Below are 11,463 nucleotides of genomic sequence, written 5' to 3'. Positions count from 1 at the left end.
GGTTATAGCAGGAGGGAAGCAATTATCCTCAGATCAAACAGACCCCATCCTAAAGCTAAGATCAAATTCTAAGGTACGTGATTTCAAAGGAGAGGGATGGATACATGAACAGCATTAGGGCTCTGTTAGGAAAGAGGAATGGCAAACGCAGAATGGAGCAGCCACAAGCAATGCCCTTTATGATAAGCCTACTTCTTACCCTTGATAATTTCTGCAAATCCTCTGAAATCAAATGCCCTCCTGACTGAGACTAGACAGAGCTACAGCTGGACTAGGAGAGACCTTGGGCTCTCATTGTTCAGTACCTCATTGCTCCATGTGTTGTGTGTGTGTGTGTTGGTCGCTCAGTAATGTACAACTCTTTGCATAGATTGTATGGGGTCCATACAGGCTCCTCTGTCCAAGGGATTCTCCAGGCAGGAATACTGGAGTGGGCTCCCATTCCCTTCTCCAGGGGATCTTGCCAATCCAGGGATCGAACCCAGGTCTCCAACATTGCAGGTGGATTCTGTACCATGTGAGCCACCAGGGAAGCACGTAGCTTATTACTGTAAAGTAATAGCTGTTGGAGATATGCTTGTTGATGGCCTAACTGAAGGACCAACTCACAAATCCTTTGATTCACTCTTTGCCAAAATTATCAGAAATTTCACTGGACTCTATTATGGTCTTTGGATAAAATCAAGGCATAGGAAATTTCATAAGAGATCTCTGAATGAAGAATACTGAAGCCCCCATGCTGACCACAAAGTCTCTGTCCTATCAAAATAGTCAAAACCTTTCCCTTACCCTGTGATTCTGGATGTTCCTTAGGTCAAAATGTCATTGCAGCTGGACTGTCTCTCTGCTCTCCATCCTCTTTCCCGGAGCCTGGGTTGGATTTCAAACCTCTGTGATTTAATTACTGCTTGCATTTTTTTCCAGTATTTATCCCTTTTGCATTGTGATTATGTTTTCAAATGCCTGCCTCATTCAGTCACTTAATCATCCAGTAAATATTCTTGACCACAAAAATTTTTTTAAGAGTTTCAGTTTTAAATACATTATTCAACTTCAGTAAAATATAGACCCCTTAAGAATTTCTTGCAAGCAGTGGACCCTTTCCCCCAGTGACATTCAATACCAATGAGCATTAAACTGACATCAACAACTTCAGGGCTTCCAGCAACTCCTACAGAAATCCACAACAGTGTTTATGCAGATTAGATCAAATCTTGTTGGCACAGCCCAGGGTGATGGACTTAGCCTTCACCTCAAGTCACATGTGTCTTCTGTGGAGCTCATCAACACCCACTGATTCGACCAACACCCAGGGCCCAATCACTCCCAAATCTAGGTCTGCAGCTTAGAGTTTGAATTCCAGACCCGTTCTTGCAAATGCCTCTTGGACTTCTCTATGTGGTTACCCAAGAGGCACTTCCAACTCAAGATGTCCTAACCAGAGCTCCTTGGAGCGCACACTGACAGTGCTCCACCCCCATCCCTGGGATGCCACCATTTCAACGTGCTCCACACACATCCAGCTGCCAATATCTTCTCCCAGTACCTGGAAAGGGCTCTCTGCTTATGCCGGGTGGCAGGTTAAAATTGCCAGATAATCAGCGCCCCCTGGGCCCTTAATCAGCTTCCTCACCTTTTGAATGGAACAATTTTGAAATGAGTGCTTTGCATCATGCCCAAGAGTTTGCTTGCGGGATTCAGCTCCAGTTGCCCTTGGTGGTAATCGGCACCCCCACTATTGGCTGCCGCCTCTCTCTTTCCCTTCCCTATTCTCCTATCAGTGTTTCCTTCACCTTCACATTCAGGATCTGCTTCTGGGGGACCCTAGAGTGTTCATTATCTCCAGCTCCGAATCTGCTTCTCTTCCTCAGGACCTCTATCACAGTGATCACACCCCCACCCACTGTGTCACCCAATTTAGAAAGTCAGGCACAAGTTATTCCAGCTCCTCCTGATTACTCCATCACTCAGTCCTGTTGATCCTGCTGCTGCTGCTGCTGCTGAGTCGCTTCAGTCGTGTCCGACTCTGTGCGACCGCAGAGGCGGCAGCCCACCAGGCTCCCCTGTCCCTGGGATTCTCCAGGCAAGAACACTGGAGCGGGTTGCCATTTCCTTCTCCAATGCATGAAAGTGAAAAGTAAAAGTGAACTTGCTTAGTCGTGTCTGACTCCTAGTGACCCCATGGACCGCAGCCCACCAGGCTCCTCCATCCATGGGATTTTCCAGGCAAGAGTACTGGAGTGGGGTGCCATTGCCTTCTCTATATCCCCAGAATCACTTGACTCAAGTTCTGATCCTTCATGTCTGCTGGCACTGCCTTAACTCAAACTTTGGTCATGCCACAGTCACCCTCACCTGGTCTCCCTGCTGCCTATCTCACCCCCCTGCAACCAGCCCTTCCCACCCAACACCAGAGTGATCATTCCTTAATCCAAATCTTTCCTGGTCACTCCCTTACTCAAAGACCTTCAGTAGCTCCCCATTGATTAGAGGAAAAAGCTCCTTTACAGGATAGAGCCTAGCTAACCCATAGCTTCCTCCACCCCTCCTTGCTGCTATTCTTCACAGCCCCTTCTCCAGCCTCACAGAGCATTTGAAGCCTCCAGAACGTGCTTTGCATCCGAGCTTTGGTGCCTGCTGTTCCCTTCACTTGTAATGACCCTCTCTTCGAAAAACTCCCATTCATCTCTCACTGCTCTGCTCTTAGCAACATCTCTATGCCATCTTTTCTGACTTCCCTGCTCCATGCCACTCACTATGTCTTCCTGCACAGTGATAGGCCCACTCCCCTGGTGTTCACCTAGCCCATTTTATAACTCCTCATGTACACATAGTGTCACGTTGTATTGTTAATAGTTTGTTTACTGGCCAATGAGCTCCTTGAGATCAGCAGTATATGTTGACCATCTCTCACCATAGTCCTTAGCTCAGTGAGTAGCATACAGCAAGTGCTTCATAGATGTTTACTGCACAAATGAATGATTTACTCATCTGGCAAGTATGTGAAACTGGATTATGAGTCGATTATGTATTAGAAAAGCAGGATATAGATCAAAGAACCCCAGATCCAAACTGGGAAATTTCCTGAGTCTTTATTTAAAATCACCAAATGTTTGAACTACAGATCTCAACAATTGATTGACCCTGATTGACCCTGAAAGATTTTTCTGTTGTTGTTCTTTCTTGCTGTTTGAGCATGTCCTTTCCTCCCTCCATTTTCTGTATGAACGAAATTCTTTCATATTAATGTCCTATTTCCATCCCCAAACCTCTCCTCCCCCCGATGCAGACCCTCCCTTATAGACTCTTCTTTTCCATTTCTCTCTGCAAGGGCAGCTGCAGTGAAAGTACAGAAGGGTGCCACTGCACATTTCTCTGGAAATGGGGGCCATGATGCCTGTTTAGTATGCATTAATCTGAATCAATACAGTCTTTCCTGAAAACATAAGCACCTCAAAGGGCAGCAAATATGAATTACAACTGCCAGTGAGGATCAAACATTAACCCAGGGCTGTGATGAGGCCAACAAAAGAAATAGGCTAGTAATTGCCTTCCAGGATATCAATCCCTACCTTATACACACATACCCCCTCAACACACACAAAACCTTTATGGTTCTTTCATCCATGAACTTGCCCAATTATAATTGCCCAGCTGTGTCTTTAGTTGTATTCAGACTAGGTCCTGGCAGCCAAGACCTCACATACCTGATCCACGACTCAGAACACTTCTCAAATCTATAGAGGAAGTCTTTGGTTTCTGAAATGATTGAAGACGAATTCACAGACAAATATTTCCACAGGTATCATTAATGACTTGAAGCTGATTTAAAACCTCCAGAACCTGACCACAACAAGCAGGAACTGGTACTTTCTGTTGATACTTGTTTCTATCAGTTCTTAAACTTGCATTGTGTGTCTTTCTGCCCTTAGGTCGATCGGGTACTTCTAAGTTTAACTTGTTTTTTTTTTTTTCAAAAGAAGAAATTCAATATCAAGGAAAGGTACCACCAGGGCTGACTTCTCCCTTAGGGGCCATAGGCATGATGCCTGAGGCCCAAAATACTTTCAGGAGCTCTGTTTTAAAATCAAATTTTCAAATTTCTTTTAAAATCAGAAGAAAACATGTTGTTTTAGGTCAAAGAAAATGTTTTAATATATAATATTAATTCATTCATCTTTATACCAATGCAATCATAAAATGTAATTTTTACCATTTTTTCTATGGAGGAAATAGTCCACAAAGGCAAAGTGCCCACAAAAGGTATAATGTGGCCCTGATTTCTACCACATTATGCTTGCAACACGACAAGGTTAGAATTGAACCTTTCAAACCCAAGTTCCAGTTCTCATATTCATAAACGTGCAGGCTGCTCCATATGTACTGCACACTCTGGTCATCCCCAATTCTACAAAAGGGCAAGTCATGGCCACTACTTATGTGAGTGTCCAGACTCAAGGAGGTTTGAACACGTAAAGGACATCCAGATTCAGACCAGCAGTCTCTGCTCTGATTCAAATAATTTCTGCTCTGCCTTTCTCTCTCAAATATCTGCATCCTGTTTTAATTACCAGAAAAAAAATATTTTCATCTTTAGGGATTAATTAAGCCAATGTATTTGCTTCCTTTGCTCTCTTAAAACATTTATAGTATTTAGGTTTTTTTTTTTTTTTTTTTTTACTTTGTTTCAAAATGATCAATACTACTACTGATACCTATGATTTATTTACTGGTTGGCGACCACATAGTCGTCATCTCTGTAAGGCCAGTTCCTAGCCCAGTGTCTGGCAAACACTGGGTGCTTAATAAATGTTAGATTAACAGATGCATCACCTCGCTGGCAAGTATGTGGAAATGAGATTATGTCCGTGGGCTAATTTTGTCTTCAATCATCTCGCACCTTGCAAGAAAGATCTTCGACCTGTATCACAATTGGCATTTTAGGAGATGGTCGCTGGGCCCTCGGCACCTCTGCCGCCTCCATCCACCAGCCACTCCCTCCCCGCTGGGCTCTGTTCTCTCTCAGCATCCTGGGGTCTGAAATGGTCCCCAGCCTGCTGGGAGGCAGCAGGGTCCCGCTCCATCGGCCCTCCCCGGCGTCGCCCCCGCGCCCTGGCACCCCTTCCTCCCGCCACCTCGCGCCTCCCACAGCCACGCCCTCCCCGTGGGCGAGATCACCTGTCCGTCCTCAGCAGCCGCCTCCTCGGGTACCCTTTCGCCCCCCTCCTGCTCCCCCTCCTCCGCCACCTCCCCCAAGCCCTCCCCTTCCCCGCCTCCTCCCACCCCTCGGTGTATATAGTAAAGGCCGGGCGCCGCACGCAGACACACACTCGTCCGGACACAGGCGCACACACGCTCACGCACGACCGGCAGCGGCGGCGGCGACAGCAGCTCGGTGACAGCGGCGACGGCAGCTCCCACCGCTGCGCACCCCCTTCAGGCGGCCGGCGGCGAGGCCAGACCGGAGAGTCCCCGCACCCGCGACCACCCCACGGCTTCCTGGAGGCGGCGGCCGCGATTGCGAGGTAGCGGCCGCGACGCCCCCGTGCGGGCCGGGGTACCCCCCCCACCCTGCGCCCTCCCCGCGCGGACCTGCCACCGGGACGCAGGGGGCGCGCCGGGCTGGGCGCGCCTGGCGGGGCCCGGCGCCCGGGGAGGGGCCTGCTCCCGGGGGCAGGACGGCGCCTGGAGGCCGGGGCCAGCGGGGAGGGCCGGCGGGGGCGGGGACGCGAGGCGAGGCCGCCACCCGCGCGGCGTCCCCGGGCCCCGCTCCTGCTCCCAGCGCCGCGCACTGGCCGGCGGGGCCGGGGCCGGCCGGGGAGGCGGCACAGGGCGGCGGGGCGGGGGCCCCGAAGTGGGTTTCGGGCCGCCACCGGCGCTGGCACAGGGCGCAGAGGGCGGCGCGCGGTGGACTCAGCGCCCGGGCATCGCACCGGGCCGCTTTCGGCTCTGTCGCTCTGCCCCGGCCCGGAAAACCCGGCGCCTTCCAGGCCCATCGAAAGATGGATTCTGTTGACGTATCTGGCGGCCCTGGCGAGCCGGGTGGAAAGTTGGGTTTTGCCAGATCGCTCTGGGCTCGTCTTTGTGACGCTCGGCCAGCCCCGCATCCTCCCGGAGCTGGGTGAGTGTGCATTGGCGCCCCGGGAGCCCTCGTGCCCCCCAATGCCCAGACCCGGGGTGGCCGCACCAGCTCGGGCTTTCTGCCATGTTAGGCACCGAGCAGCCTTCTCGCTGCATTTTGGCGTGCGTTTCAGCGGTGCCTTTTGCTGAGAAGGGAGTTCTTGCCTCTCTCCCCGTTGGCTTTTTCGGGGTTGGGGTTATGCTCTGTGTGTTTGCTTGTTTGCCGTTTAAAGCCCGACTATTGTTCAGGATAAGCTCCGCCTGGGTGGGGAAATGGCATCCCACCACAGTTGCCGGCGAGGGGTAGAAATGTTGCCAAACAGCTGCTGCTTTGTGTTTCCCTATCAGAAGTCCCTGGAGTAGGTTTGGGGCACGACGGATGGACGGAGAGAGGGATGAGGCACGGAAGAAGAAGGTGGCTTTGGAGGAGCGAATTGTCACCCACCCCAAGGCACGCAGTCCGCTTCCCTATCTGCCTGCCAAACTTTTATGAATATTCCTTTTGTGACGGGGGAAGCTTAATGAATTCAGCCCAGTTTTCCAGGGAAAAGCAACCCGGCTTTAACAATGGTTTGAGAACTTAATCAATGAGAAGGTCAGGGGAGGAGGAGGAGGAGGAGGCGCTGACACCAGAAATCGGCGATGTGGTTGCTTTTTGCAGAGTCAGGTAGGGGAGAGGTGGGCAGGGCAGGGCGCAGCGCCTGGGTGGCCGCGTTCCGGGGGAGTGTCAGGCGCTTTTACCTGTGCCCGCTGAAGCCACCCACCGCCGTGCCCCCACCTCACGGTCTGCCTAGAACTCTGCGACGGGGCTTGAGGGGCCGCTCGCGGCAGTGCGCGGGCGGCCCCCCTCATCTGGCGTTTTTAAGGATGTGTAAATATTTTGCTGAGGGTAAGTGACATCAACAGAATGATATTCCGCAGAGCCCGGGTGTGCAGCGATGATAAATAGATACGGCCAAACAAAGTTTTGATAACCGCGGATTTTCATGGCTGGCTCTGTTTCATTTTGGGTCTTTGTTTTTGTTGGTTTAGCATTATCTCTCATCCTCTGGTGTGATCCCTTTATTTAGCTGATTCTTGGAAGCTTCTCTTTAGAACAGAGAGAAAAGCAGCCAGCAGGGAGAAAACGATTCTTAGCCTTGCATGCATCGGGCAAGGTTTTCCATGCTTTCCCCGGCGTCTTTCCGGGACTGTTTTCTATGTCTCTCTTCCTCCTTTCGAGTCACCAGAATCGTTTGTTGATTGACCAGGAGATTTCGGATAACTTTGAAAATGTGTTGTGATGTCCCTTTGTTACAGGAAAGAGGTGGCAGTACAGTGGGGAGGCTAGTAGGAGGACAGTGGGGAGGCTAGCGGGTGGGAGCCCCTACCCAGTGATTATCCTTGGCGTTTTTTTCTCAAAGGGGAACACATGGAGCTGTGCTTCTTTTGGAAGGCGGCAGGGTGGCTGGAAGGCTGAAAGCCAGGGGACATCCCAGTTTCTCTGCCCCTTAGAAGCCCAGAGAAGCCACTGGACCCACCCCTATAACACAGTAGCCTGTGAGCGGGCACGTCTGTCTCATCCTGCCAGATGCCTGCCAGAGGCATCCACAAGGTGGCTGGGCACCAGGAGCCAAGTCAGACTGGATCTTGGGGGTCCTGGCTGCTTTGGCACTAGCCCATGGGACCATTTAGCCACCCAGGGAGGCCCTTTATCATGCAAAGAAGCCCCAGACCTCCAGAGGTGAGGTTTGGCCCAGGAAAGTCTGCTCATCTCAGAAACAAATGAGAAAACAGCTTTCTAGGTGATGCCAGTTGCCAGTATGAGAACTTGGTTGGTGGGCATTTGGGCAAGAACTGTAAATTAAATGAAAAGTCTTTTAGCCAGAAGACAGGGCCCATGAAATGCAAAAAAAAGAAAAGAAAAAGAAAAAAAAAAAGGAAAGAAAAGAAAGAAAGAAAGAAAGCAAAGAAAAAGGAAAGACTGGAAGGTGTGTGACAAGGTGTTGCTGGGAGTGCTATAACACCAGACGACCAATATAGCTCTGGCTATGATGACCCCGAAAACTAAATAGGACTGGTCTCTCTAAAGCCGTGTGACCCAGAATGGAAGTATTCTGTACGTGGAGACGTCCACACACAGTGTGCTCTGAATGGACAGTAAGAAGAGAGCAAGTGTCTGTCTTCTGGCTCCTTCTCTAACCTTAGTTTTGGGGAAGCAGGGGGTAGTGGAGGGAGAGAAGTCTAGAAGGAAATGAACATTTGCTGTTGCCCTCTGCCAGACACTGTGCATATGGGAAACCATGATGTGATGGAGGCATTATTTTACAGATAAGGAATCAGACTCGGAGAAATTTCCAGTCGAGTGTCTGATTCCAGACCTCAGTGGTTATGACTTAAAGGGGCAACGTGTTCCTCTATCCTTCCCTCAAGGCTCTTATTTATTTCTCCCTGAGACTAGAGTCCTCCTCAGCTCCTACCAAATGCAATACCTAACTGGGGGAGGGGGAGTACCAGTGAGGCAACTCAGCCACCCCAGCAGGGTACATGCTTATGTGCTAAGGAGATAGACCCCAGATAGTCCCTAACCATTTCAGATGGAAAGACTGTGCCTTTTCATCTTGGAATTCCCAAAGGTTAACTGTCTCTTAATGAACGAGAGTTGAGTGACTGAATGATGGAACTGATGGAGTGAATGGTGGTGGGAAGGAGCTATGTCACTATTAAGGGAGACCAGCCGGGAGAAATCCAGAGATTTGTGTGTGGTTGGGGTCTTGGAGGGCCTGGTGTGATGCTGCAGTTCTAGCCTTGGGGAGTTCCAAGCGGACGAGCCTGCGTGAGATGAGCAGTCACATTCCCATTTTATCCATGAGGAAACTGAGGATGAGACAGAGTGGGTAATTAGCCTGAGGGCTATGGTAGGGCCAGAGGGTAGGTAAGGTATTTCTGACTCTTAAACGTCTCAAATAAATAAACTCTAAATAAAAACGAGATGGGTTCTTGCTCTGCAACTGCACCATCAAAGCAAAGTCCTTTAGCCTCCTTCCAACCAGATGGTGGCCTTTAAGCCCCTAGAAATTCTGGGGCCACTGGGAGAGCCAGGATTTGAATCCCTGTATGAGGTGTTTCTGACTCTCCTGCCTCCATGATGAGAATATGAGGGGGACCTCAGAGAATGAGGCTCTCGAGGAGGGGGAAAGATGGCTAATTACACTCTCCCCTGCACAAAAGCCTGCGTGGGATTCTGAATTAAGCTTGATTTGGGGATCAGGGTGACATCCTTGCTGTAGAGTTGGCAGCACTTGTCTCTGGAGAATGCCTCTGATTACCACTTCTCCCTCCCACCTGACCGTCTGCGCGGATGCCCATCATCTCATTCTTTGCAGCTCAAGGCGTCTCCTTTGTGGCTCGTCATTTCTGATGAGCCTCTCAAGGCTACCGCTCTCCTGTGTTCTGATGGCAGCTGCTGAGGAGGTGACTCGTGTTAGTACTTCGGGATTTTGCACATGACACCCTCCTTCGCTCTCCAGCCAAAAACACACATAGGAACACGCATGCACGCGCAGAGGCAGGCGCACGTAATTTGATCATGTTTCTGTATCTGCTTCACCAAATTAGATTGCAAACCCAGAATTGTTATTGAACGAACATACGTGACTTTGCCGATCTTCTGTCCCAGCCCCTGCCTTAAACAGATCCATAGAGCTAAGATGCAGGCTGCTCAAGCTGCAGATGCCTTAAGTAATGATTATGCTCTCTGGTCTTGCCATGCCGGCCCCCAGGGCCTTTCCTAAGAGCCCATTTTAATCTCCACTTAGAGGTAGGGCTGGGCTCCTAGAACATCCCAGTCTTGCAGTTCCCATCTCTTGCTATAATTCTTATTGCCCACCCTGCTCTCACCTGTCATCTTCTTCCCACAGCTTTTTTAGGTCTTTAAGCACAGCACTGTCTAATAGAACTCTCTATGAGGAGATATTTTATATCCACACTATGCTGTATAGTAACTGCTAGTCACATGTGGCTTTTCAGCAGGTGAAAGGTGGCTACTCCAAAATAGGATATGCTATGATGATAACGTATGCACAGGATTTCTACGACCTAGTGCAAAAAAAAAAAAGAATACAAAATAGCTCATTAATAATTTTTATATTGATTACATGTTAAAATGATCATATTTGGAATGTATTGGTCAAATAAGCTAGAGTGTTGAGATTACTGTCACCTGTTCTTTAGAATTACATACGTATTTGTTCGGCAGCTCTGCCCCACCAGCCTATGCCTTCAGCCTCATAGCACCTCCAGGAGTTTTGGGTGCCATGAACACCTTCCATCCCCATGGCAGGCCTGGGGCTGACTCAAGAGCCACGACAGCCTGGCATCAGGCCACTCTGGTTTTCAAGAGCTAAGGTGCCATTTGGGGGGGTCCCCATTAAGCCCACCTGTGAGCATATTTGCTCAGTCACCTCCTGTTTGGAACGTGGGCTCTGAAACTTAATGGAGACGAGAGAGCAGGGTGGGGGTAAGGGTGGACAGGGTTTCCTTTCCTCCAGCCCAGGCTGGTGTCCTTGTCCATCAGAGAGCTGTCTCCCTCCTGAGTGACTGATTTCCTCGACACCTGCTCTAATAATATCCTTCCTCGGGGTATGTGTTTGAAGAGTAGGGGCCCAAGGAGACGCCCTTGCACTGAGAGTGGGTTATTTGGGGCTGGGGCCAGTCTTAAAGAAGAGAAGGGAAAAGGGGGGGATGCACATAGTCATTTCCTGACAGCTTGATGAAAACAAGAGCAAGGGAATAAATGCAGTTTCTGCGCAAGAGACAAAATGAACACCAGGAAGGCCAGTTTCACACACACGCGGTGCCATAGATGAGAAGCTCTGAGGAAGGGACAGTTCAGGGGGGTGGGGGAAGGCTCACCGCGGGCATTGTGCCCTTGGCCCTGGGCATGGCCCGAGGAGACAGAAAGAGCTGGAATAATGGACTCGGGGCTTCGGTGATTTATAGGTCAGGCGCCTGTGGCTCTGGCTCCTGAGGGGGCTGCCCCCACAGGGGACCCTTGGCTGACCTCCTCGAGCTCCTCGGAAGGAGCTGGTTTTGTTTCCCATGGCAGAAGCAGACTGTTTACTGGAGCACAGGAAGAATCCGACATTCTGGCGAAAAATAATTCATTAACAGCCAGGGTATTACCAGTTCCCTGGAAAAGCTCCTGCAGCTGCACTGGAGCAACTGTTCTTTCTCAGCAGCGGAACTGGGCCTCGCTGGTGGCCAGGACTGGGTATGCGCTGGCATTTTTGTTGTTGTTGTTGTTTTTGCCTTTGTGTGTGTGCCCACCTGAAAATTCTGACAAAGGAATTGGGGGCTTGAAAG

At 50.2% G+C, this 11,463-nt stretch overlaps 1 protein-coding gene across 4 annotated transcripts in view; it reads left to right on the top strand.

Moving 5' to 3' along the window:
* Positions 1–5,321: 5,321 nt before the first annotated feature.
* RAI2 (retinoic acid induced 2) overlaps positions 5,322–11,463 on the top strand; it is a 73,750-nt gene continuing 67,608 nt past the window's right edge. For 2 of the 4 annotated variants that reach the window (XM_027963025.3, XM_015104814.4), the window contains exon 1: positions 5,322–5,525. The gene's annotated coding sequence lies outside the window, so the exon portion shown is untranslated. Of the gene's footprint in view, positions 6,122–11,463 lie in introns of all 4 variants that reach the window. The other 2 variants (XM_027963024.3, XM_027963023.3) reach the window with 1 other exon arrangement.

This window comes from Ovis aries, chromosome X, assembly GCF_016772045.2.
Source record: "Ovis aries strain OAR_USU_Benz2616 breed Rambouillet chromosome X, ARS-UI_Ramb_v3.0, whole genome shotgun sequence".
Lineage (NCBI taxonomy): Eukaryota > Metazoa > Chordata > Mammalia > Artiodactyla > Bovidae > Ovis > Ovis aries.
Note: the sequence above shows the minus strand (reverse complement) of the source record. Positions and strands in the feature narration are given on the sequence as shown.